The 27,406-nt window shown below is 37.6% G+C and overlaps 1 long non-coding RNA gene across 3 annotated transcripts; it reads right to left on the bottom strand.

Annotated features, from left to right (window-relative positions):
- Window positions 1-5,363: 5,363 nt before the first annotated feature.
- LOC136210531 (uncharacterized) lies at window positions 5,364-7,578 on the bottom strand. Of its 3 annotated transcripts, XR_010678100.1 has the most exons (6): window positions 7,420-7,562; window positions 7,166-7,283; window positions 6,850-6,983; window positions 6,183-6,317; window positions 5,675-5,800; window positions 5,364-5,582 (listed from the first exon to the last, which is right to left on the bottom strand). It is a non-coding gene; the product is annotated as an uncharacterized lncRNA (long non-coding RNA). The 3 variants fall into 3 exon arrangements; XR_010678102.1 differs by lacking the exon at window positions 6,850-6,983 and having other exon boundaries at window positions 7,420-7,559; XR_010678099.1 differs by lacking the exons at window positions 6,850-6,983; window positions 7,166-7,283 and having other exon boundaries at window positions 7,420-7,578.
- Window positions 7,579-27,406: the final 19,828 nt, after the last annotated feature.

Here is a 27,406-nt window from a genome sequence, read left to right on the forward strand (position 1 = left end):
AGAAGTCCTTGTACTTCTTGAGTTGCACATATATGATAAATTGTAATATAGATTATGGTTAATTATCTAGATTAATTAAATTAGAAATAAATTTTTGAAACTAAAAGTTTCAATTAAATTAAATAATATGTAATAGATAAAATAATAAATTTTTGAAACTGAAAATTTAATTAAAAAAATAATTAGTTAATAGATAAACCAATAAATTTTTGAAACCAAAAATTTATTTTATTTATTATATTATTTGTAGATATGGATGTATCATTAATATATTAAATAGAATTTCATTCCTAGAAAGAAAGGATTTCTGGTTAGACTATGAGACTTATCTAGGAAGCCTTAGAGCAATTATAAATATCTTATATGGGCATAGGGTAATTCGGCCAACATAGTTGAAAAATAGGGTTTTTGTGCTTTCTTTTATGAGAGAAAGCTCGTACACCAAATTCAATGTCCCTGGCTAAAATCCTTACGGGTTTCACCATTATCGTTCTTCGTTTTAGTTCATGTGGATCACTATCGGAGACGTTCTATCCGTAGGCATTTTACAAAGTTGATTCGAGCTTCAAAAGATTCAAAATTTCTAACTTCAAAAGGTAAACACGATAAAACCCTCTTGATTAGAATAATTGTTGTCATCTAATCAATATAAGGTGATTCATGTGATAAGGAATAGAAATTTTTTAATTTTCGCTACATCTAAATTACCAACTTTGTATGTTTTATTTCTAACAAAGGGGACACAGTTTAAGGGACATAAGATTTTCTTCTATGAATTCCAACTCTTAAAGTAAAGCTTTTCTCCCCAAATTACAACACTAATTAATTAGTTTAGTGATTACTATGAACAACAACCACCATTAACGACACAACAAGCATATACACCAAACTATAATAATAACAATGTGGATTATTCGTCATTGACATCTTTTTTAGTTCAAGTTATTCATTCTTTTCACCATAGAAGTGGATAAAATCTTGACCAGTCTCAAAGTCGAGAAAGAGAATGAGATTTAATGGTGTTTCAGGATGATTATTTCATTTAGTTGTGATTGATTTTCATCTATGAAATCAGATTTTGATGCAGATTAAAAGCGCTCAATGGGGAATAATTATTTGAAGAATCAAAGTTCTTGGACATTTTTTGAAGAAATAAATTGAAAGAGGTCTGCAGACTAGTGTTGCAATTTGGGGAGGAAATCTTTACGGATTGGATTTCACGGTCTGGTCTATTAGGTTTAGGGGTTATTTTCCTTTTCTTATTTTGTTTAACTAATTACATATTTAGTTTGTGGCAAAAGAAAAATTGAAGACATGTCATGTGTCAAAAAAAACATGTCATGTAGCAAGACTTAAAGAATTTTAACGAATATGTTAAGTTTTCATTCCAATTGGATGACATTTCACAAATTGTGACACGTAAGGGAAAATGAAAACATTTTGAATATGTTAGGAGACAAATAATACTTTAATCTTGAATTAATTTGAAATACTTAACATGTGTTTCTTATACTTAGGACTGGAGATGTAGAGCATTTGCATTAAATATATGTGAGCATGGATTTTTCAACCCTAACGATGAAGCTTGTTTAGTCTTGATCATCATGGAGAGTCATGCCAAAAAAATCAAACATCTGAAGTTCATATCCACCACTTGACTGCTTCATAGACTGTAGGTGTACGTGTAAGTATGCATTTGAATGATAAATTGATGGATTAAAAAGGGGTAACTTTTATAACACTCCTCGGTAATTCATAATATTTTAATTTTATGTTACAAAAATATCTTCTCTGCTTTAAACTAAAACTAATTTTCAATTATAATAAACGTTACCGTTATTTACTTTCATTTAATCTCAACCCAAACACAACAACATTATTAAATCTTTACTTTGTCACTCCTTGAGAAAAAAGTTCGTAATATCAGGCAAAAACTAGGGTATTACTAATGGGCACGCCTATTAAAATACAATCACTACAAATAAACTTGTAACGAGCAAAAACTAGTGTACAAATGCGTCTGTTACAAATAAACTTGTATCGGGCTACTAAGCTCATTAGGATTACTTGTTTACAATGTGCTTTCATAAGAGCTCGTTATATATATGAGTAACAAATAAAGTTAATTTTGTTATTTTGGACCACCCAAATTAACGAAAATATTATATTGTGTTTGTGTATCTACAAAATCTAAAATTTATATGCACACACATTCGATCTTCACAAAATTAAGGCATTGAAATAATAGAACGAAACAAAAAACTTTATAAGACAAAAAAAATAAGAGAGATCGGTACACTTGATGAACCAAAATTAATACTTACATTTTATATATATATGTATGTATATATTATTTTACAGCAAATTTAACAATTCTGGTCATAAAAATTTCTAACCAAATAATATGAGCACAAATTAACAAAACCTATACATGGGTTATATACAAAACAACTATCAATTAGATGTTTACTACTAATCTAAGGCACATGAACTAAATAAAACAACATGAAGTGGTCTGGCATGTGGATACTTAGCGAGAAAACTCTGCACAAAACCGATGATCATGAAATTCATGATCATGGGTTTCTTGCAGAATTTCCTAGGCAAGTATCCTCGTACAAGGCCAATTGATGTGGTTTCATTTGGTTATTGTGTCTTGGATGGACAGTACACATCTCATTTAGAGTTGTTATCTCCTTAATTCTTCAACCTCACGCCTTTTATCTTTCAGCTCATTCTTCTTTATGTAAGCTACTTCAATCATTCGCTGGAGTTGTGCATACTACAAAAAAAAAGCTATATTGTGGCGAATTTTTTTGTCACAACATATATGTATTTCGTCACAATATACTTGTTGTGACAAAAAAATTTGTCACAAATTTCGTTGCAATAAGCTTGTCTCAAAAAGTTAATTGTGACGAAATTATAGTTTGTCTCAATTGTTAAGATTATATTGTGACGAAATTTCATTAGTCACTTTTGTGTTATATGTTGTGACTAATAGTTTGTCAAAATATGGATTATATTTGGTTGTTAAAAGTCCAAATTAGTCACAAAATGCGTGTTGATTTGACAAAAATCTGGTACTTATTGTGACAAAATAAGTTAATGTGACAAACAAAATTTGTTACATTTAACTGATACTATATTGTGACAAATGTAATATTTATTGCAATTAATCGATTAGCATATTGTGACAAACTTAATATTTCTTTGAATTAATTTAATGTGACCAATAATATTTTGACAAACCAAATTCGACATAATATAAACAATTTATTATGGCAAAATGATTTGTTACATTATATTTGTCAATGTTTAAACTTAATTATGGCAAAAAGATAATAACAAATTTAAGAGTAGTTATGATAAAACCATGACAAAAGAAAATCATAGTTGCAATGCACATAAATAGTGACACATTTAATTTTTCAAACCTTTACGGGGTGTTTGTTAGAAGGGATATAGGAGATGGGATAGGGATAAAAAATACGAGATAAGTTATCCCGTGTTTGTTTGGGAGATAGAAGAGTGAGACAGATGAGCGATAAGCCTCTTATCCCTCAAATCCTATACCTAAGAGGGGGGTGGTATAAGGAGGCGGGATAAGCTCCTGCGATTTTAATAAGATGAAAAAGTCCATCTTATCCCTCAAATTAATGTTATGTAGTTTAAAGGGAAAAGTACAAAAAATAAACCTTGTGGTTACACCTGTTTTCGATCGGCACCCTTGTGGTTTAAAAGTTTACAAATTGGTACCTTGAGGTTCATTCCGTTAGCAAACACATGCGAAATTGACTAACGGTGTTAAAAGTCAAAGGAAAAAGAGTTCATAAGGTCCTTATATTTATTTATTTTATAAATTAACACTCCTTATTATCTAATTATCACAAGCAAACCCCAAGGTAAAAAATAAAAATCAATTACACCATTTTCTCCATCTCTCTTTACTTTTCTTTTTTTTCTCTCTTCTGTTTGTTAATTTTTCTCTCTCTAAAAATCAATTTCCTTTCTCTAAAACTGCTGGACAGGTTCGAAGGAAGAGCAATCACATTTTTTGACTTAGCTCGTATTCGTTTTGTTCTGTTCGGAGTTGTGCTGAACAACGACTAATGCGTATTTATGATATTTGATCCAGGTGGACCTCTACTTGCTGCCACAGGCGGCATTCCCTACAAGAGGAATATACTTCAAGAACCAGACATGGGTGCAGGAAACAAAGGGAAAAGATGTTATCATCCATAATAACTACATCACTGGTTTTGAAAAGAAGATAAAACGTTTCCGCGATTTTGGTCTCTGGTTGGTGGACGATCATTTCTTGGGTTCTGTTTTTCAGAATGGTGGTCTTAGACCTGTTTGGTGTATATTCATTCATATCAGGGTTGATTAGCACAATTGCAATCATTATTCCCTTTTTGACAACACAACTCCTACCTCGTTCTAGACTTGAACTTCAATAGAAATTAGCTGTTAAAATTTTTTTATGGAAAGGCTGTTCTTTTATACCAAATCAACCAATTCTTTGAATTTCAAGTGAACTATTTTTTTCAGAGATGTATAAATTCCTCAAACAAATACATTTCCCATGTCTATGTCTTAAAAGACATAATCCATACAATCTAATAATTCTATACCCACGTACGGATTGACAATGTATGTTGAGTTTGTGAGAAGTAATGTATAACTCAATTGACAATGTATGGTGAGTTTGTTTGAAGAGATTTAGAATTGATAATGTATGGTGGGTTTGTGAGAAGAGATTTAGAATTTGGTTATCAATTAATGGGAAGAAATTATTCGAACTGTGATTTTAGAGAGAGAAAATTGATTTTAGAGAGAGAAAATTAACAAAGATGAAAGAGGAGAAGAGAGAAAGAAAAAAAAATGAAAGAGAAATGGAAAAGATGGTGTAATTGAATTTTATTTTTTATTTTGGGGTTTGTTTGTGATAATTAGATAATAAGGGGGGTTAATTTACAAAATAAATAAATATAAGGACCTAATTAACTCTTCCTTTTGAATTTTAACACCGTTAGTTAATTTGGCCTGTGTTTGCTAACGGAATGAACCTCAATGTACCAATTTGTAAACTTTGAAACTACAAGGGTGCCGATCGAAAACAGGTGTAACCACAAGATTTATTTTTGTACTTTTCCCTAGTTTAAATAAGGTTAAAATAGTAAAATGTATTATCTTATCCCCATCCATATCTCACATACCAAATATTGAATAATAATTCTCGACTATCATATTTTTATCCTTTATCCCAACCATTTATCTTTATCCCTATCCCAACCTTTATCTCTATCCCTATCCCAATAGAATATCAAACATCCCGTACCAAATAATTGCAACAAAAATAATACATTTTTTATATCAATGAATTAACATTAATCATGAATATTCCATCATTTCCACAATAAAAATGTAAAATGTTCTAACAATAGTAAAAATTAAACCCCAGTCTAATAAAATTAATTGGACATATAAGATGTTTAAAAGCAACACTAAATCTAAAAACAATCTTTAACTTTAAGACAGTTGAACAATCTCCAAAACCACAGAAGAAAAGGGCCCATCTGCATTTAACACAACAAAGGAAAAAAATCATTTAGATTATAGTCATTAAGTACAATATAACATAATTATATATTATTGAAAAGATAAATACCTTCAAACTTCAGAAAGAAAAGATGAATAAGTTTGGGCACAAGAAAGTGAAAAGTATCATTGAGAAGCCGCAAGCCAATCCAATGAAGAGCAGTATAGAAAATTGGTGTTGCACTTCATTTGTATCCTGCATACATGAACATAGTTCAAAAGTTTAACAAGCTAACATGTTTTAAACAAAGTACCCAAATGAGTCTTTCCCAAAACACTCTTACTTCAATTCTTATTCTCATTCAAATCAAGAAAAGTTTCCAGCATTTGCTTCTTGGATATTCTCTTTTATAGTTCCTTGATCAACATTGATACTTCCATTTCTAAAATTCGAAGTGGAATTCAAATTCCCCAAATATGCATTACTAGTAGTACTATTATTAACAAAAGAAGTAGAAAACGAAAAAGACCATGAAACAAGAGAAGAATTAACAGTAACAGTACTGAACAACACTACACGACAATTTAAGGAATTACCAAGCAGAAAAACAGAGTATAATAATAAGAGAAGCACAAACCCACAAAATGAACCCAGAAATGAGCTTTCTAGTTGGAGAAATTGACATGAACATTTTCCTTTGAGCATTCCACGCTTTATCACTGGAGCTCGTTTGTGCTGAATGAGTTCACTGTTCACATCCTTGGGAAGAGCTCTAATTCACAATACACAATAAAACTCCATGTAAGCTATGATATTAAACTGTTCCAAATAATCAAATCAACAATCATGGCATCTGAGTATGGAACAGGTACATGGAAGAGTTGAAAAACAAAAGGTCAAAAATCACAAAATCAAACATCAAGATAGATTCTGCAGTTGATCATGAACCTCTGTTATCATATGAGGATTCTTTGGTGAAAGCAAAATCAACATAACAGAGAAAAATATCCTATTTGGAGCTTAAAATTCCCTCACATTTCTATGGAAAAATCGAAGAGAAACCAAACACATTAATCAATTTAGGAGTAATTGTTTCTGAAACCTAGATTAGGGAAGAACACAAACAATTAATCGAACTAATCAGAAAAAACAAAGGGAAATACAAAAGGAATTATAGTTGTGCCTTGAGGAGTAAGAACTTAGCCATAGATACAAAACTGAAGTTAATCAACAACAACAACAAATACAAAACTAATTAATTTCAGGAAAGAGGAATAAATAGTAAACTAGCTAATCGAACTTACTATTCACATGATTCTAACCCCTAATCACATTCAATGTAAACTGCCTCTTGTTTTGTTGGTAGTAAAAAGTTCAGTACGACTGAGATAGGGTTCAAGGCTTTCACTCGAACTGGCTTAGAACCGCCTTATTGTGTCTGTCAAGGGAAGAGAAGAACTAGACTAAGGCCTCAGAAGAGTAGAGCTTTTTCTCGAATGAGAAGAAAAAAACCCAGTAAAAAAAGTGGCATTTTCGGCACACGATCGACTCAAATCGAGACACTAGCTGAGAGGGAATGAAGAGAGAACAGAGAGCCTGCTCACTCGATGATATTTTTACCATTGTCCTTATCTTCTAGTTGATGTGGATTACCCATAGAAAAATTAGCTTAGCAGAAAAGAATCGGCTATTGGGTAGGCATTCGTAGCAGCAAGATAGGTTGTCTTTGCCTTTGTCTCTGAAATCAATTAATTATATATAGCTAAGAAACCACAAACATTTTTCTAGCCTGTAACTAATAAACAAAATCCAAAACATATTTTCCAGAACAAAAAGAAGAGAAAGCCATAGAAAACACGGACTTGAAGAATTACCTGAAACCCTCGATCGATATCTCGTCCTCCTCTTTGTGGTGTTGAAGAAGAATTTGGGTTCCTTGAAAAATAATCCCCTGGGTACGGTTAGGGAGAGGAATAGTCTTAGGAGGAAGAAGAAAAGAGGGATCAGGGGTATTAAGGGTTAATAGTAATAAATATTTTGTTTTCTCTTTTTGCTTTTCTTTCTTAAAAAGACTGTTACTTTTATTTTTTAGTTTAATAAAATAGGGTTAAGGTGTAAAAATACCCTTAAGATTTTGGATCAGGAGCAATATTACCCCTAACGTCTAAAATAGTGTAATTTACCCCTAACGTTGATAATTTGGGTAATTTCAGACACTATTATGAAATACAAATATTTTTTGTTTCTTATTCTGCACCAATTGTACATTAATTCGTTCTAAAAGAAAGGATTTCATGTTTTTTATAATTTAGTAATAAAATTGGAGATTAACATTTATAAAATTCGATGAATTTCTTGAAATTTTTTGTCTAATTCGTACAAAAGATAATATATTTTTTTATTATTTTTTCATATCCCAACATATGTTTATGATTTGTTACTGATAAAATGACGCACGTGTGAAGTGTAGATGACAAGATTTATGACCGAGAAGACAGTTTGATAAATTATTTCTCAAATTGACTCAATTTATCGACGTTAGGAGTAAAATTGCTCTTGGCTTCCAATTTTAAGGATAAAATTGCAACATTTTAGACGTTAGCGATAAAATTGCTCTTGATCCAAAATGTTAGAGGTATTTTTACACTTTAACCTTTTATTTTATTCAAGTAAAAAGTAAAAGTAACAATTTCTTTAAAATCTGTTATTAACTCTTCAAATGGTCAATTAGATTCTTGAAATAGTCAATTAGGTATCTAACTATGTGAAATCACCAAATGACATTAGTATTCAATTTTATAAATTTTTGTGAGTCCATTAAATTGTTTAAATAATATTATATTAGCCCATAAAAAATTTTGTGAGCTCACCATATCAAAAAATGACGTTGAAAATGATTTTTAAAAATATAGATTTTTTTTTAACTTTAGTCAAATAAAAAAAAATCTTAGAAAAATATCCTTACATAAAAGTTTTCTAAGAAAAGTGTAAACAATAGTTATAACAATAAATATATAATCATAACAAATAATGGTCATAATCATTTTTTTTTAAAATAACAAATATTTGTCACAACAAAAAATTTAGTCGTAATTTCTTTATTTATTGTGACAAAACACATTTGTATCTATAGTCACCTATATTGTGACAAAGCGAAGTATGTTATTCTGATAAAATTATTCGTCACAAGCGAATCAACTATTTTGTAACAAAATATTTGTCTCCACATGTTTATAATTTTGCGCCAAAATTTCTCGCCATACATATAGCAATGAACGGTTGTGACAAATTAATTTGGCCCCAATATATAAACATATAGTGACAAACTTTGATCAAAACAAGTATTTCATCAATATCTTTTATAGGTAGTTTAGCTATTGGGACAAAAGTTTACTTTTGTCACAATAACCATATTTATTATGACAAAACGAATTTGGTCATAAAAGAATTAGTCACAATAACATGAATTTTTTGTAGTGATGTAGATGTTATCCATAGTTGTGTCTATGATTTAATTTGATTGAGCTTATGAATTTGGCGAGCATGACCATTTAGATTTCTAAAAAAACTACATAACACGCAACAAAAACTCAATCATTAGTCTTGATTTACAAAAGAATAAAAGAGAAACATATGAGAAGAGCAATGAGAAAATAAGATGATTGTAAACTTACTCAATCGATAAAGAGTCTGTAATGAGAAAAAATCATTTACTGCATGATAAATTTAGCTTTTTATGACGGGCTAAAGATAAAACTCATTTTAGATAATTAGTCAACTTTGTGTTGACCAATGTATTTTTAACAAGCAAGAACAGAACGTGTTACAAAAAAAAAGATTACTATTCATAGCCCTAATTTCTCATATTTAGCCTCTAACAAAGACGGAAATACTCTTTAGTCAAAATCTCAAATCCTCTCAACTCTTCAAATCCTTTCAAATTCTAAACTCAAATCCGGACAAAGAGTATGGATCGGGGGAGGGGTGGCAAAGAAAAGGGATTAATGGTACGTAATTTCGACTCGAACGGTTGCTTTTTTTACGTTTTTGTGATTGAAATTGCTGGTTTTTAAATTTCGGAATTGGAGCTTCGAACGTATGATTATCACGCCTCACCACAAGGTGAGACGTATGAACATCCCCCCCACCCCCCCCCCCCCCCCCCCCCCCCCCCACACAGGTGAAGGCGTGATGCTATAACGTCTCGCCTGTGGTGAAGGCATGATATTCATACGCCCTCACCACAGGAAGGGCGTAATAGCATCACGCCCTCACCAGTGTGAGGGCGTGATGTTCATACACCCGTGGGGGGAAATTGTTTTTTTTACATTTTATTTATACATATATATAAATTATTAAATTTTTTATTTTTATTTTGTAGTTTAAATTATTTCTATAAATTTAGTTAGAATAATATTTTTTTTGGAATATAGTTAGAATAATAAATTATATATTTTCTAGTTTTAATTTATTTTTTTAAAAAAAATAATTTATTTAGACGAATAATATTTGTATCTAGTTTCTACTTTTATAAAATAATGTGGTCAATACGCATAGAGGGGGAGTGTAGCCGGGAAATCTATCCCATCAGCAAAGAGGCAGCTAGATATGGATGCCAATGATACACCATGTCATACGAGAGCGCGTGGTGTTGATGTATCAGATCGTAGACGGGGAGCGGCTGAGACGCAGCAGTTGCGGGCGGCTGAGATAGATCAGCCTGAGTTGGATCAGCCCAAGTTAGGGGGAGAGGAGGCGGATGATGCGAGAGATCGAGATCCTGGTTATGACGTTGTCGATGAGTATTTTCAGGAGTTAGCCGAGGCCCAGCGACGGCAGGGATCTGATAATGATGATGATGTGCAGCCGACTCAGGGGTCGAGCAGACATCGCATGGGTGGTCGATTTGCTAGTACATGTATTATTTATAGTATAATATTATTTTTAATTTAGTATTATTTATAAGTTAGTATTATTATAGTTTAGTATTATTTAAAATTTAGTATTATTTTTAGTTTAGTATTATTTATAGTTTAATATTATTTATAGTTTAGTATTATTTAAAATTTAGTATTATTTACAGTTTAGTATTATTTATAGTTTAATATTATTTTAGGTACCAGAAAACGGTCCAAACCTACTGAGGATCGTAGCTGGATTGTTTCAGGACCGGTGGACGGTGGCCCCAGTGATGGTTCCGTGATTCCTAATTTTTTAGGACACGTTACCTCACGGATGTTGGAAGGGCATCATCGATATTTTCTTACATGCTACAAGAGATCAGTAGCATGTGCCACATTGCAGCGATGGTATCAGGGTACGACACCCGAGGTAAGAATAATTTGCTCAATAAAGTATTTTACTTATTATTTTTAACCATAACCCTAAAAAACATTCAGTAATTGTATATGTCATGTTTACAGTTGAGGGCTATGGTAGACAGGACTAGGTTGTCTCACCTCCCATCTACCATGTTCAAGAATTTGGACGCGCCTCTGATATCTGCGTTCGTGGAGCGGTGGCATCCCGATACGAACTCCTTTCACATGCCGTTCCGGGAGATGGCTATCCTTCTGCACGATGTATGGCAGATTCTCCGTATTCCAGTGCACGATCAGATGATCTCCGATACATGCAGTGTTGAGTGGCTGCAGCCTATGTGTATGATTATGTTTGGAGTCACTCAAAAGGAGTTGCTATCGCCGATGTCGCATTACTGGAGTGGTGGAGGTGTTTATGTGGATGTTGTGGAGGGCCTTACCATCTGGGGGAGGATCAGGATATCGGGACTCGAGCCACAGCATGGATATGGCTTATGTTAGGGTCCACTTGTTTGTCGACAAGAGTGGCGATAGGATCAGGTCATCCCATCTCCAAGAGGTTCACGACGACGTCTGAGGGGCAGTTGGACGTTCTTGGGGGTTTGCTACACTTGCCACCTTATATCGGCAGCTAGGGATAGCGAGTAGAGGAGAGTGCTCGTGTATATGTGGATGTTTGACCCTCCTCTAGGCGTGGATATATGAGTATTTTCCAGTGTTCCGACCCCATCGACTACCACTCCAGACACTGTGTTGGTCCCGTGTAACGTAATAGGATTAGTTCCAAAGGGGGGTTAGGAACTAGTAATACTTTTTCGCTTAATAATGCTGACTTAATTGAATGTTTGATATATTAACTCAGTTTTAGGTCGGCAAGGTTGGGTGTGGTGTGAGACAGCTGTAATCAGATACTGACTAGAGCTGTTTCAGTTGTGAGTTGGGAAGTAACACTTAAGTTGGTTTCCAACTCAGCACTCAGATTACTCATCGTCAGCTTGTACAGATTATTTACTGAGTAATTTTAAGCAAGCAACACATATACATATATATCAAGAGAAAGAGTTAGAAGTTACTCAGCAGACTTATCCTAGTTCGGCCTCTCCGCCTACGTCCAGTCCCCGAAATCCTTCCGAGCTTTTTCAATCCTCTACTGAGCTCTTTAAAGGTAGAGCACAAACCTTTTACAATAGCAACTGAGTATGCAAGAGTACTGTCCTCTATTCGTCTACTCAATCCTATCTACCACTGAATACTATAACCGAGTACTCAGCTTCTCTTTACCACTGAGTACTATAACCGAGTACTCAACTTTCTCTCTAACCTTTTACAAATGATAAGAAATTGTTCTTTAATACAACAAAGAACACTTTAGATGAATGAATCAATCTAGACTTTTACACAATGATTGGAGTTTGGTGTAAGAGCTTGCTTTTTCTTTTCAGACAGCTTCTATTTTGGATTTTGACTCAATGAAGATTTTGCTTTTTCTGTCTGTATCTTGTATATAATCCAAGTGATGAATTGGCCTTTATATAGTGATCTTTGGGGCGCCAATGATTTGAATTTCGACATAGCCGTTGTGGGGAAACGGTCTCCTTTCGTCTCCACTTGGTCAGCTTTCAGAGCTGCAGGCAATCCTGTCTTCTGTTTTTCGCCAGGAGCCAGGGTTGCCAGATTCGTCTTCTTGCACCAGGTTTATCTTCTTGTCCCAAGTTTGTCTTTTAGTAATTTATCAAATGGTCCATGCTTCTCGAAAAGGTCTTCAAAACAGATTTCCGAGGCTTCTGATTTGTTTCAGAAATTTGCTAGACCTTGTCTTCCAAGTTGACGGATTATTGATGCTGACCTGACGACTACTCAGCTTGACTCAGCGGCTTCGCCTTCAAGCTTTTCTGAAGAAGACATTTCTTTCGCAAGGCTGAGTTGCATTCTACTCAGCTTCTGCTGTGTGACTTGCTTTTGCTGGATTTGTCTTGTCTTTCTCTTATGGATTCTTAGTTCCTGTTCTTGTTACTTAACTTACTTAACATTGAACAAACTCATTAGTACAATTAAATCAAAGCATTTAAATTTAATTGTTTAATCATGGGATTAACTTAAATAATTTTGTCAAATCAAAATCATGTGGAAAAATGTTTCAGCAAACTCCCCCATTTTGATGTTGGCAAAAGTATTTAGTAAGGAACTCAGTGTTGTGCTCCCCCATGATAGTTGACCTTTTCTATTCTTATGAAAATACTCCCCCGTAAGGATTGGATCTACTGACTTAGTTTAACTCTAAACCTTCTAAGATCTAATCGAGAGAAACCAAGGCTTGAATCCACTGACTTAGTTCAATTCTAAACCTTCTAAGATTTAATCGAAATGAGTCTAAGGTCAGCTTCAGAAGTAGGTCAATACTTGGAACATCTTGTCATTACTCAGTTTTGATACTTAGTTAAGTTTAGGTATCAGAGTTGAAGTCCGCTGAGTATTTTTACTTGTTTAATTTCTATGTTCACAAGTTTTTAGTTTATGTTCAATGAGTAGTTATATGAGAAAGGTCAGCACATAGAAAACACAGCATATAAGCATCACATATATGAAGACAGTTCGTAGAATAGATGCTTGTATATAGATAGTCAGCTTAACAAAGAAACATGCCAGATACAAAATACAAGCCAGATACAAAATACAAGTTTCAAGCTAAGTCTAGTTCTAGTTCTACTTCTTGATATTGACTTGAACTTGATTAGTTTTGGTTTTGGTTTGCTGGCTGGGCTTGGCTGTTCTTTGTTGCTGAGTTTGATTGCCCGGGACAGCAGAAGTTGAGCCAGGAGGCTTCTGCTGAGGTTGACGTTGAGTTCCGTCAGCTGGCTGGTCTTTCTCCCCCGTTTCGCCAGCATCACCAGGCTGAGGGGCAGAAGCATAGAATTTCCCCTTTTGAACAGCACGAGTTAGTATGGTTGAGTACTGTTGCATTTGACTCGTACTTTCTTTAAGACCCGTAAAAGACTTGGACGCCATCTGCCATACTTGATGCAGGGATCTTAATATGAGCGTTGAGCATACTGAGTAAATACTCAAGTGACTTCCCAATCCAAGTAATGGAGTCGGTCATCCTTGCATAAGATTGATAGTACATTCGGAGCATCGAAGCATCGTACGTATGACGCTGAGCGTTGATGTGCCGAACATGCGCAAGAGTTGATCGGGTGCAGTGCAGAATGTCATTGGTCTTTACCTGGTCAGTGTCCATTTCTTCTTTGCTCAAGTTGAGTAGGCGTATAGCCTCACCAATTTGTTCTATGGAGCATTGAGAGGTGGAGGAGATAAGTTCACAAGCTCCGGTTAGCTCAGCGGTCAGCTGGGTGAAATGCTGAGTGACTTCAGCAGAAGTTGCTGATGATGAGTTCACAGCAGATAGGGCACTGATTTTCCCTTCAATTGAGTCCATGTGGTGAACCATCATAAGCTGAAGATCTGCCAGCTTAACCATAAACTCTTGCTTGGGCTGCTGAGAGACCAAAGAAGTCATAACACCCATCAGCTCCTTAAGACCTTTGAGTTCGGTCAAGAGTTGCGTGATGGAGGAAAGTTGAGTAGACTCAGCAGGAATGGACCCAGCAGCAGCGGCCTGAGACTGATTGATCTATTGGATAAGCGCATGAGCTGAATGGATGATTCTACGGCCTGACTCAGAGGCATCCAAAAAATTGTAGGGATCATCTTCAGCATGAATTTGTGAAGGCTCAGGAGCCGTTTTCTAGTTCGCAGTAGCTGGTGGAGAATTTTGATGTTGCCCAGAAGTAGAGGTTCCAGCTTGATCAGGAGCTGCACTTTTATTATTGAGGCCAGCAGCAGGAGCTGACTGGCTTACTAACTGCTCAGTAGAAGATGGAAGTGATTGATCAGCAGAATTATTAACATGCTCAGTGTCAGCCTGGAGTTGAGTTGAAACTTGAGGTTGAGGCAACTCAGAACTGTCTTTAGCAGGAGGATTTTCCTTTGCTAACTCGGTGTGTTGAGCAGCTGGAACTTCGAGCACTTGCTCAGTTGAAGGTGGAGCAGCGGTGTCGGTAGAAACTTGACCCTTAGGAGCTTTTGGGTCGGCTTGTTCCTCAGTTTGAGAAACAGAGGCTTGCTTTTCCTTTACTTGACTTAGAGTGGGCTCGGTGATAGTAGTAAAGAAGTTGAATTCAAGCCCAGTTAGGTCAGTGATGGGGTCCCTTAGCGGAGCATCATCCAAGATGTCTATGAAGTTAGGCTTCTGTGCCTTCCGCTTGAACCGTTTTTCAGTGCTTCCCTTGTTATTTTTGGTTGGAGGAGAAGGGACAGCAGAAGTAGGTTCTGGGGACTCAGGAGAAGAGTTGAGTCCGAAATCAGCATAAAGCTTCTCAACAACCTTGTCCTTCACTGGAGACTCAGCTCCTTGCTCATCAGCTTGCTCAGTAGCAACTGTGTTACTAGGCTCAGCAGATTGTATCTTGTCAGCTTTAGCCTGTTCTTCAGTACAACCTTGTTCTTCCTCTTGATCACAAGGTGTCTTTTCTAAGTCGATCTCCTAAGCTCGCATGAAGTGAGAATCCTTGGTGATGACAAAATCAAGGGGGGCAGCTTCCAAAGGTGTCATCCCAGAGGTCTTCTTCCTCTTTAGGGGTTGCTCGAGAGTCTCCTCACTTTCTTCCTCGGGGTCAGCTCTCTTCTTCTTTTTCTCAGCTGACTCCGGTTTCTTTTGCACTGACTCAGCAAGTGCAGCTTTCTTCTCACCAACCACCACCCTGATCTTCTTTACAGCCTTGTTGATATCTTTGGCTTGTGGTGTTGAGGATGGGTCAGCTTTCCTCTTTCTTTCCTTCTTGGATCGCTCAGCAGGTGCTTCTTCACCCATAGCTTCCTTTCCTTTCTGAGGTAACTCAGCAGGTGCTTCTTCAACCATGGTTTCCTTACCTTTCTTAGGTTTGATAGGAAGGCTGTGAGCTAAGCCGAACAGGATTGCTGAGGTGATCTCAGTGCCCTCTACGTCGATTTCTCCTTTTAAACTGACCTGGTGATCCTGAAGTATTTTGATGATGAGAGAACCCATCCTAAGGATCCCGGTGCTGCGTTGGAAAGCCCCAATGAGAAAGACGGGCATGTTGAGCGACTTGTAGTTCAGCATGTGCCAGATGAAACATTGCTCGAAGTTTGAGGCTGAGGAGGTGGCGTTGACCTTGGGGAAGAGATAGTTGGTCAGGATGTAATGTGCCTGTCTTTGAGGCTGACCCAAATTGATACTGGAGATTTCACCTTTGTGGTTTTTGGGTTTACAGAACTCGGCTTTGTACTCAACCCATTTATAATCATTTGTGCATTGCAGTTCTGCACCTTCTGCTTTAAGCTTAAGCAGGATAGCGAGGTAAGAGGGGGTGATGGTGATCTTCTTTTTCTTAACCTTAGTGACCAGATAGTCATCGTCATCGTCATCGACTTTTAGGTTTGCGTAGAATTCCTTCACCAGTTGTGGGTAAGTTGTTCCAGGGAGAGAGAAGAGGGTGGTCCACCCATTCTTTGAAATCCAATCGCAGAAGGGTTTTTCTTCTTCGATGAAGCTCTTGGAAAACCATCGAGAATGATAGACGGTTTTTGATACTGGTGAAAACTGGAAAGAACTTCCTTTCCCTGGATTTCTTGTTTTTCTTTTCCTTCTTCTTTTTCTTTGAAGGAGTTGTTTGGTCAGTTTGAGGGTTCTCACTGAGGATGCTGACCTCCTCCATATATTGGTCGAGCTGACCATGAGTTTGTTGTTCAGAGGAAGATGTTCCTTGATACTCCTGCTCAGCTAGAGAAGGAGGATTAATGTCGGAGTGGTTGTGGTCGTATTGCTCACCGGAGATGTTCTAGGAATCGTTTGACATGGTGTTCTTGAGAAATGCAGAGATTTAGGAGTTTGAGAGAGAGAGATCGAGTGCGAAATGTTTCAAGCGTAAAGAATGATTAATGGGAAATCGTCCACTATTTATAGCCAGTGCGTGTTGATCTGATAGGTCAGAATGGCGGATCGTTTTTGAATCAATCAACGGCATTTAATTCTGACATTAATGACACATTCGGTGCTTGGTTTTCTAATCATTACGCTTACGTCATCCTAGGTAGCTACTTAAATACGCATGCAAGCATTAATTGTGCAAGTTGTTCTACCCAGCATCTAAGATACTAAACGTTTGAAGTTCTGAGTGTATAGCTTAGCGTAGAAAGGGTTCTCGGCATGTGTAGTAACTCGGCATTTAGCAATCACTCGACATGTATAGCAACTCAGCATATAGTGATTTCATAGCATTTATATTTACTCAGCATATGACAGTTACTCAACATGTAATAATCACTCGGCATAATATAATCACTCAACATTCATTTCACTCAGAAATTTATTGAAGAGGATTAGACATACCGATAGCTTCCCTTAGTATGTTGAACTGCTCACGAGCCAATGGCTTTGTGAAGATATCTGCAAGCTGTTCATCTGTTGGAACATAGGTCAACTTGATCTCGTCTTTGAGTACATGATCTCTGATGAAGTGATGCCTTATGCTGATATGCTTCATCCTGCTGTGTTGGATTGGATTCTTTGATAAGTCAATGGCACTTTTGTTGTCACATTTGACTTCAATTGTTTTCGTTTGAACCCCATAATCATCCAGTTGTTGCTTGATCCATAGGACTTGTGCAACACAGCTTCCAGCAGCAACGTACTCAGCTTCAGTTGTTGACAGGGCAACTGACGACTGCTTCTTACTGAACCAAGACACTAGACAGCTTCCAAGGAAATGACATCCTCCTGAAGTACTTTTTCGCTCAAACTTGTCTCGTCCATAGTCAGCGTCAGTGTATCCAACGAGTGTAAAATCGTTCGTGTTGGGATACCATAAACCTGCATTCACTGAGTTTTGCAAATATCTAAGGATTCTTTTTACAGCTATGTAATGAGATTCCTTAGGGTCAGCTTGATATCTTGCACAGTAACATACTGAGTACTGAATATCTGGCCTACTTGCCGTTAGATAGAGTAGAGAGCCAATCATACCTCGATATAATTTGTTGTCTACTGACTTACCTTTTTCGTCAGCACAAAGCACCGTGTCAGTACCCATTGGGGTGGATATTGGCTTACAATTTTCCATATCAAATTTCTTCAATATCTTCTTGGCATACTTAGTTTGGCTAATGAAGATGTCATTCTTGCCTTGTTTGATTTGAAGTCTAAGGAAGAAGTTGAGTTCTCCCATCATTGACATCTCAAACTCAGTTTGCATCTGCTTGCTAAATTCCTTGCACATGGACTCATTAGTAGCACCAAAGATAATATCATCAACATATATCTGTGCCAGCAGGGTATCTTTACCCTTTTTCTTAATGAATAAGGTTGTGTCAGCTTTTCCTCTAACATAGTTTCTGGTCAGCAGAAAGCTGGTCAGCCTTTCATACCAAGCACGTGGTGCTTGCTTCAGGCCGTACAAAGCCTTTTTGAGTTTATAAACATGGTTTGGGAACTTTGGATCCTCAAACCCTAGAGACTGACTAACATAAACCTCTTCATTTATAACTCCATTAAGAAATGCACTTTTAACATCCATTTGGAACAATTTAAAATTCATAAAGCTAGCATATGCACACAATATTCTTATAGCTTCTAATCTAGCTACGGGTGCAAAGGTCTCACCATAGTCAATACCTTCCTGCTGACTGTAACCTTGAGCTACAAGTCCGGCTTTGTTCCTGACTACGTTTCCTTGTTCATCTAGCTTGTTACAAAATACCCATTTTGTTACTATGGTCTTTTGATTCTTTGGTTTAGACACTAAATCCCATACTTCATTTCTTCTAAATTGATCGAGCTCCTCTTGCATCGCATTTATCCAGAATTCACCGTTCTTAGCTTCTAAGAAGTTTCTTGGTTCAAGAACTGACACGAAGGCTACATTGTTGAGATATCTCATGAGTTGATTTCTAGTCATCAGGGTGTTCTCAGCGGCATCAAGAATGCTACTTTCAGAGTGTCCTCTTGGAACCTTGATCTCCTTTGGTAGTGTAGTGTCTTCAGGGATAGATGTTTCAACATTCTCTGCAGGATTATGTTGGTCAGCAAAGATAATTTGAGGTTCGTTTTTACCTTTGGTCAGCCCTTGAGGTACAGACTCAAAGGCTCCATTTTGGTCAGTGGAAGTTGAGCATGGGTCATCTTCAGCAGGCTGACTTATCTTCCCTGCAGGGTCAGTTTCATCAAACTCAATATGTAGAGACTCTTCTAGAACCTGAGTTCGTTTATTAAACACCCTATATGCTTTGCTGTTTGTTGAGTACCCTAAGAAGATAGGCTCATCAGCTTTTGAATCAAACTTAGCAAGGTTGTCTTTAGTATTCAGAATAAAACATTTGCAACCAAAGGCACGAAAATAACCAATGTTGGGTTTTCGTCCTTTCCAAAGTTCATAAGGGGTTTTTTTAAGTATAGGTCTGACTAAAGCCCTATTAAGTATATAACAAGTTGTGTTGACAGCTTCACCCCAGAAATACTTTGGAAGCCTATTCTCACTCAGCATTGTCCTAGCTATTTCAACTAAGGTTCTGTTCTTCCTCTCAACTACCCCATTTTGTTGAGGAGTTCTAAAAGCAGAAAAATTATGGTCAATGCCGCTGACTTTACAGAATTCATCAAACTGTTGATTTTTGAATTCTCCGCCATTATCACTTCGGATGTGAGCTAACTTTAGGTCTTTATCATTTTCAAGTTTTCTTACCAATGTTGAGAACATCTCAAAAGCTTCATCCTTGCTACTCAGCAGGATGACCCAAGTGTACCGAGAAAAGTCATCTACAATGACCAAGGAAAATCTCTTACCACCCAAGCTCAGTGGCTGGACTGGTTCGAAAAGATCCAAGTGTAGTAACTCTAATGGGCGTTCGAAAAGATCCAAGTGTAGTAACTCTAATGGGCGCTTGGTTGAGACTACATTTTTACTTTGAAAAGATTTTTTAGTTTGTTTTTCTTGCTGACAAGCATTGCATAATTGATCCTTTTCAAACCTGAGTTTGGGCAATCCCTCAACTAGTTGCTTTCTTGCTAATTTGGCTAGGAGGTCCATGCTTACATGACCAAGTCTCCTATGTCATAGCCAGGAATTATCTTCCTTTGACACTAAGCATATATTCTTTGAAAACTTCTTTTCTAGATTCAGCATGAAAACGTTGTCAACACGAGGGGCAGTTAAAATCAACTCATTTGTTTTTCCCTCGAGTATTTTACACTCAGTGGCATTGAACACAACCTTTCTACCGCTGTCACACAGCTGAGCTACACTCAGTAGGTTATATTTAAGACTCCTGACCAGTGAGACTGACTCAATAGTAGGATTACCACCAACAGTACCTGACCCTACTATCTTACCTTTTTTGTTGTCTCCAAAACTTACATTTCCTCCTCATTTATGCACAAGTGTGATGAACTGAGTTTCATCATCAGTCATATGCATTGAGCATGCGCTGTCAATGTACCACAACTTTGACTTCTCGGCACACCTCAGGCTTACCTGCAATACAACTAGTTATCTTTAGGTACCCAAGTCTTTTTAGGTCCTCGTTTGTTAGGGTCAGCAAGTGATGCATCATACTTAATTTTGTGACGACATACATTTATAGTGTGGCCATCTTTTCCACAAAAGTCACAATAAACTTCCCTTTGGGGGTATTTCCATTTTTGGTCAGCACGATGGTGCTGAGCATACCAACACACCTTTATAGTCTGTCCTTTCTTTCCACAACAGTCACACTGACTGTTCTGCTGAGTGTACCGTCTTTGCTGACTAGTACCCGAATACCCAGTCTTTGAATAGAACCTTTTCTTAGCCGATGAACTCAGCTGGTTCTGTATCGATGTGATGTCCTTTCTCAGCTTCTTAGAATCTGATTGGACTTCAGAGACAAACCTATGCATGATTTTTAGATTTTCATCTTGCCTGGTATTGTCCTGGAGGAGATGTCGAAGGTCACTGCGTTTGACCTCTTCAATCTCATCACATCGCCTGCTGAGTGCTCTTATTTTCTTGTTACACTTTTTGATAAGTGTATAGAGATCACTCAGGGCATTTATCATTTCATTTCTGAGCAAAGGTAGAGATGTTACCTCGGTTGAGTGTTCCTCATGGTCAGACCCACCGGAGAGGTCAGCTTGCTCAGAGTGGCAGGTGTCAGCAGATTCGTCAGCCATGAAACAAATGTTTGCTGACTCAATGGCATCATCTTCTGACGAGGTTGACTCATCACTATCGCTCCAAGTTGCCACCATTGCCTTTCTACTGCTTCTCTTTTCCTTCTTCAGAGTAGGACAACTTGATTTGATGTGCCCAGCTTGATGGCATTCAAAGCAAGTAACAGGCTTTGAGCTGTCTTTCTTGTATCTGATGTCGTTAGACTCAGCTTTATACTTGTCACCTTTCTTGAATGACCTTTTGTTGTATTTGTCGTTCTTTCGAAACAGCTTCTTCATCTTTCTGGTGAACATGGCCATTTCCTCATCATCTGATGAGTCAGCATCAGTTGAGTCAGCTTTCATGACAAGGGATTTTTTCTTCTTGTCTTCAGATTTTTCTTTCACTCCAAAGTTCTTCATTGAAATTTTGTGGGTCAGCAGAGACCCAATGAGTTCATCATATTTATATGTGGTCAGGTCCTGAGCTTCTTCAACAGTTGTTTTCTTTGCTTGCCAGCTTTTAGGGAGACTTCTCAGAATCTTCTTCACTTGTTCTTCTTCGATGAAGTTCTTGCCGAGTCTTTTAAGCTCATTGATTATGTTAGTGAATCTTGCATTCATCTCAGAGATGTCTTCATTATCATTCATCTCAAACAGCTCGTACAACCTCATATGTTGATTCACTTTGGACTCTTTGACCTTACTGGTTCCTTCATAGGTAACCTCCAGCTTCTTCCAGATTTCTTGTGCTGACTCACAACCTGAAATCTTATTGTATTCTGCAGCATCTAACACACAGTGAAGCATATTGATAGCCGAAGCATTATTTTGTAATTTCTTAAGGTCATCTTCTGACCACTTACCCTCGCTTTTAACAGTTTTTACACCGTCAATGATTTCATAGGGAACAAAAGGGCCTTGGACTATAGCTAGCCACGCACTCATATTTGTTGTCTGAATGAAGTTTTTCATCCTGTTTTTCCAAAATGTATAATTAGATCCAAAGAACAGAGGAGGCCGACTCATAGATAATCCCTCAGGGAGTATCTGGATTGTTTGATTTCCTGGAAGGAAACAAGTACTGTTCTCAGCCATTACAGGGATCAGGTCAAGATAGTTTTATCTTGAATAGTGAGCTGTTAGGCTCTGATACAACTTGTTGGTCCTGTGTAACGTAATAGGATTAGTTCCAAGGGGGGGTTAGGAACTAGTATAACTTTTTCGCTTAATAATGCTGACTTAATTGAATGTTTGATATATTAACTCAGTTTTAGGTCAGCAAGGCTGAGTGTGGTGTGAGACAGCTGTAATCAGATACTGACTAGAGCTGTTTCAGTTGTGAGTTGGGAAGTAACACGTAAGTTGGTTTCCAACTCAGCACTCAGATTACTCAGCGTCAGCTTGTACAGATTATTTACTGAGTAATTTAAAGCAAGCAACACATATACATATATATCAAGAGAAAGGGTTAGAAGTTACTCAGCAGACTTATCCTAGTTCGGCCTCTCCGCCTACGTCCAGTCCCCGAAATCCTTCCGAGATTTTTCAATCCTCTACTGAGCTCTTTAAAGGTAGAGCACAAACCTTTTCCAATAGCAACTGAGTATGCAAGAGTACCGTCCTCTATTCATCTACTCAATCCTATCTACCACTGAATACTATAACCGAGTACTCAGCTTCTCTCTACCACTGAGTACTATAACCGAGTACTCAACTTTCTCTCTAACCTTTTACAAATGATAAGAAATTGTTCTTTAATGCAACAAAGAACACTTTAAATGACTGAATCAATCTAGACTTTTACACAATGATTGGAGTTTGGTGTAAGAGCTTGCTTTTTCTTTTCAGACAGCTTCTATTTTGGATTTTGACTCAATGAAGATTTTGCTTTTTCTGTCTGTATCTTGTATATAATCCAAGTGATGAATTGGCCTTTATATAGTGATCTTTGGGGCGCCAATGATTTGAATTCTGACATAGCCGTTGTGGGGAAACGGTCTCCTTTTGTCACCACTTGGTCAACTTTCAAAGCTGCAGGCCAATCCTGTCTTCTGTTTTTCGCCAGGAGCCAGGGTTGCCAGATTCGTCTTCTTGCGCCAGGTTTGTCTTCTTGTGCCAGGTTTGTGTTTTAGTAATTTATCAAATGGTCCATGCTTTTCGAAAAGGTCTTCAAGATAGATTTCCGAGGCTTCTAATTTGTTTCAGAAATTTGCCAGACCTTGTCTTCCAAGTTGACGGATTATTGATGCTGACTTGACGACTACTCAGCTTGACTCAGTGGCTTCGCCTTCAAGCTTTTCTGAAGAAGACATTTCTTTCGCAAGGCTGAGTTGCATTCTACTCAGCTTCTGCTGTGTGACTTGCTTTTGCTGACTTTGTCTTGTCTTTCTCTTATGGATTCTTAGTTCCTGTTCTTGTTACTTAACTTACTTAACATTGAACAAACTCATTAGTACAATTAAATCAAAGCACTTAAATTTAATTGTTTAATCGTGGGATTAACTTAAATAATTTTGTCAAATCAAAATCATGTGGAAATGTGTACACTACTCCCCGGGCGTGCAGATGGGATGTCGGGACTCCGGGCAGGAAGGCCTCCCGACTAGAGACCTTTCGTGCATAGTTGGGCCAGATGACGACAGTCGAGGTAAAATAATATTTTATAACTTGCAACAATTTACTTAAATAAATTTAATTTCTTATTAACATGTTATTATATATTTTTTGCAGGTGACGTGGTTGCCTTATGGTCCATTCGCCGATGACGACCAGCTACGAGTGTCTTACGTCGGTTGGATACGGTATACAGATATTGTTGAGCCATATATGCCCGACCGAGTCCTGCATCAGATCAGTTATGTTCAGACTATCCCGACTGAGCATATTAGACCTGATACTGCATTCCAGCCATGGAAGTCGATATCGTACAGACTCGCGCATTCATCTGTTACATCTAATAATACTTGATGGAGATTTCCATCTACTCGTGGCGTTGATCGGGAGGAGATGTCAGCCAGTTGGAGCCGATTATGGTGCTTGTGTTGCCGGGTACATGGAGTGGTACAGACGATATTCACATCCTCGTCTGCTTCGTGCCCCTCGGGATGAGTCGGTCCACCATTCTCGCTCCAACAGCGAATATGTAGGTTTATTATTATTATTTATTTATTATTGTTTTATCTATGTTTGTCTTCTAATATTTAATGTTGTGTAGTGGGTTAGCCGTTTGGCAGGCATCCCTCAACGGGCGATCTCACTCCTGACCGATGAGGAGGCTCCACTAGTTAAGACTGATCTGGAGCAGGTTATGGAGGAATGGAACCTGACGAGTTGACTTGTTGTAATTTAGTAGAACTTATTGTTTTTAACACATTTTAATACATATTTAATACTGCATATATATTATTTAATTATTATATTTCAAATTATAAGGTTAATAATTCAAATTATGATGTTAATAATTATAATTCAAATTATAATGTCAATAATTATAATATATAGAACTGTTTAGAATAATAATAATTAAAATTTGAAGTTGGAATAAATTATATTCACACGTGGGCGTGAGGACATCACGCCTCACCACAAGGTGAAGCGTATGTATATCACGCTTCACCTTGTGGTGAGGCGTGATAGCCAAACCCCTACGCCTCACCTTGTGGTGAGACATGATGTCCTCACGCTCGCGTGTCGAAAGAGGGGAAAAAAGTGGTTTTCCCACCCCAACACCTGAAAGGACATTTTCGTCATTTCGGGTGGCTAAGGGTGAGAAGATGGAGCTATGTTTAACAACACCCAAAAAAATTGTGATTTGTAGCAGGCTTATCAAAGCTGGTCACTAATAGTTGAGTCAACCAGCTTCCACCATACTATTTGTAACATACTTTGGTACTAATCGATACAAAAAAAATGTAATGTAATAGGATGCAGAACAGTGTGTTACGATTAGGGTATTTCATTGTTGTTTGTTTTGTGTATCGTTTCTGTTTTGAGATTGGGAGCTTGCGTGCTCTTTAGGTCAATATTTCTGGAATGCTTATTGGATTTACAGTCGAAGTTGGAAATTTTTAAAAGGCTTTTTCTTAATTTAAAGATCTAGTAGTGACCGATGAGCGATGAATTCCAATTTGTTACCTTTTTGCTTTTTTAACACAGGTATCATGTTTAATTTTTTTGGAATCTTGCATGTGTGTGTTAATTTCTTTCCTCTTTTAAGTCTCCTTTATCATTGAGGTATTGTTGGTTTATTTTCTAATAAAGTTTGATTTTTCTTCTTTTTTCTTTAAAGTCAAATGAAGCGGAGCTATGGGCTTAGTAATATAAACATATAAAGTTTGAGAGCTTAATAAAATAAAATTGAAGTTAAAAGAATTTAGTAATATATGGGAGACACGCCGGTAACGGCTCCGATGGTGAATGCTTATTTCTGGGTACAAATATATGGCCTTTCAGCGAAGTTGTTTTCAGAACCTGTCGCCGTGGCCTTGGGGAATTTCATTGGCGGCTTTGTATCCTATGATCCTAAGAACAAGTGGACAAATATCCAATCATATCTGCGCATCAGGGCCCGTGTGGACATTCGCAAACCGTTACAACGTGAGAAGAAGGTCCGACGTGCAGGGGGGAATGGCTGACATGTTATTTCCGTTACGAGAAACTTCCCACCTTTTGTTTTATCTGCGGTTTGACTGGCCATCTGGATCGTCATTGTGATTTGTATTTCCAATTGAAGGAGGAAGAAATCATTCGGCTATGGGATGTCTCGCTGCGTGCCCCACTTAAACGCCAAAATCTGCTGGGAGGTGAACGCTGGCTCAAAGATGAGAATTACTCAGAATCGACGACAGGGTCCTCCAGTTCTGCGGCTGCCGGGGGGGGGGGGGGGGTGGAGGGGGGGGGCTCGGGCAATTCTGCAACCACTGACTGTCTCAAGACAAAACCTCAGTCATCTAACTAGTAATTTTGGGGCCAGCATTTTTGACTCAGGTCAGACAGGGTCCAAAACCATTCCAGAAATTGTGGCTGCAGTAGGTTTGGAGGTGGTGGAGGAGCAAAAAAAGCGTAGGAGGGGGGATGATGGGCCATCTCTTAACCGTCGGAATGATACTGTACAGGAAGTTACTGTTCATTCTATGGATGTGGACAAAAGTTCGAAACAGGAAGCTAGCAATGCTTCACCCAGTGCAGCAGAGCTTGTGGAGTCACCAATGAATGCGGATCCGGCGAACCGGGTCTGCGAGTCAGTATGAGAATTCTAAGCTGGAACTGTCAAGGCCTCGACAACGCGGTTCCTATTTTGTGTGAGCTCGTTCAAGTTCAGAAGCCCGACATTATCTTTCTTTCTGAAACTTTGGTTTGTAATTCGCGTATTGATTACATTCGGAATAAAATTGGTTTTGAAGGTTACTTTGCTGTTGATTGCATTGGTAGGAGTGGGGGTCTTTGTGTTTTATGGAAATTATCAAATATGTGCTCTTTAAATTCTTTTTCCATTAATCATATCGATCTAAAGGTACATGATTCTATGTTTGGATATTGGAGGCTAACTGGTTTCTATGGGTGCCCGGAGAGAGCTAGACGAAAGGTTTCGTGGAATCTTCTACGTAACCTTGCTGCCGCATCCCCGTTACCCTGGGCTATTCTAGGGGACTTTAATGACTTGCTTTATCCGAGTGATAAGAAGGGTCGTGTGGAGCATCCGGAGTGGTGCTTTAGGGGCTTCCGAGAGACTGTATCTGACTGTGGTTTACATGACATTCCTTTAATGGGATATCCGTACACTTGGATTCGCCATAGAGGGAAACCCAATGAGGTTCATGAGAGATTAGATAGATGTTTCTGCACGCCCGAATGGGCAAACAGATTTCTGAATCATATGAGCTTCAATTCGATAGCACCTTCCTTAGACCACTCTCCAATTCTGCTTCAAACCGATGACTGTCAAAATAATCAGCCTCCTCGCTCTTTCAAATTTGAGCAGAAATGGTTTCGTGAAGCGGATCTCAGGGAGCTGGTTAACACGACTTGGACGGAGACGGGTCAGCTTCGGATTGATTCAAAATTGGCCTTGTTGGCGGATAAACTTGGTCGGTGGGGAAGAAGCCATAACATTCAGTTCCGTCGGGATATTCATCATCACCGCACCCGTCTTGAACAGCTCATGCTTAGTTCCACGGAGTCTGACGCGGCTGATTATGAGAATGTTAGGAATTCGCTGGTTCAGCTTCTTTTGAAGGAGGAAGACCACTGGCGCCAAAGATCTAAAGTTAATTGGCTAGAGAATGGCGACATCAACACCCGATTCTTCCACTCCTTTGCGAATGGTCGACGGAAACA

The sequence above is a fragment of the Euphorbia lathyris genome, chromosome 1 (assembly GCF_963576675.1).
Source record: "Euphorbia lathyris chromosome 1, ddEupLath1.1, whole genome shotgun sequence".
Taxonomy (NCBI): Eukaryota; Viridiplantae; Streptophyta; class Magnoliopsida; order Malpighiales; family Euphorbiaceae; genus Euphorbia; species Euphorbia lathyris.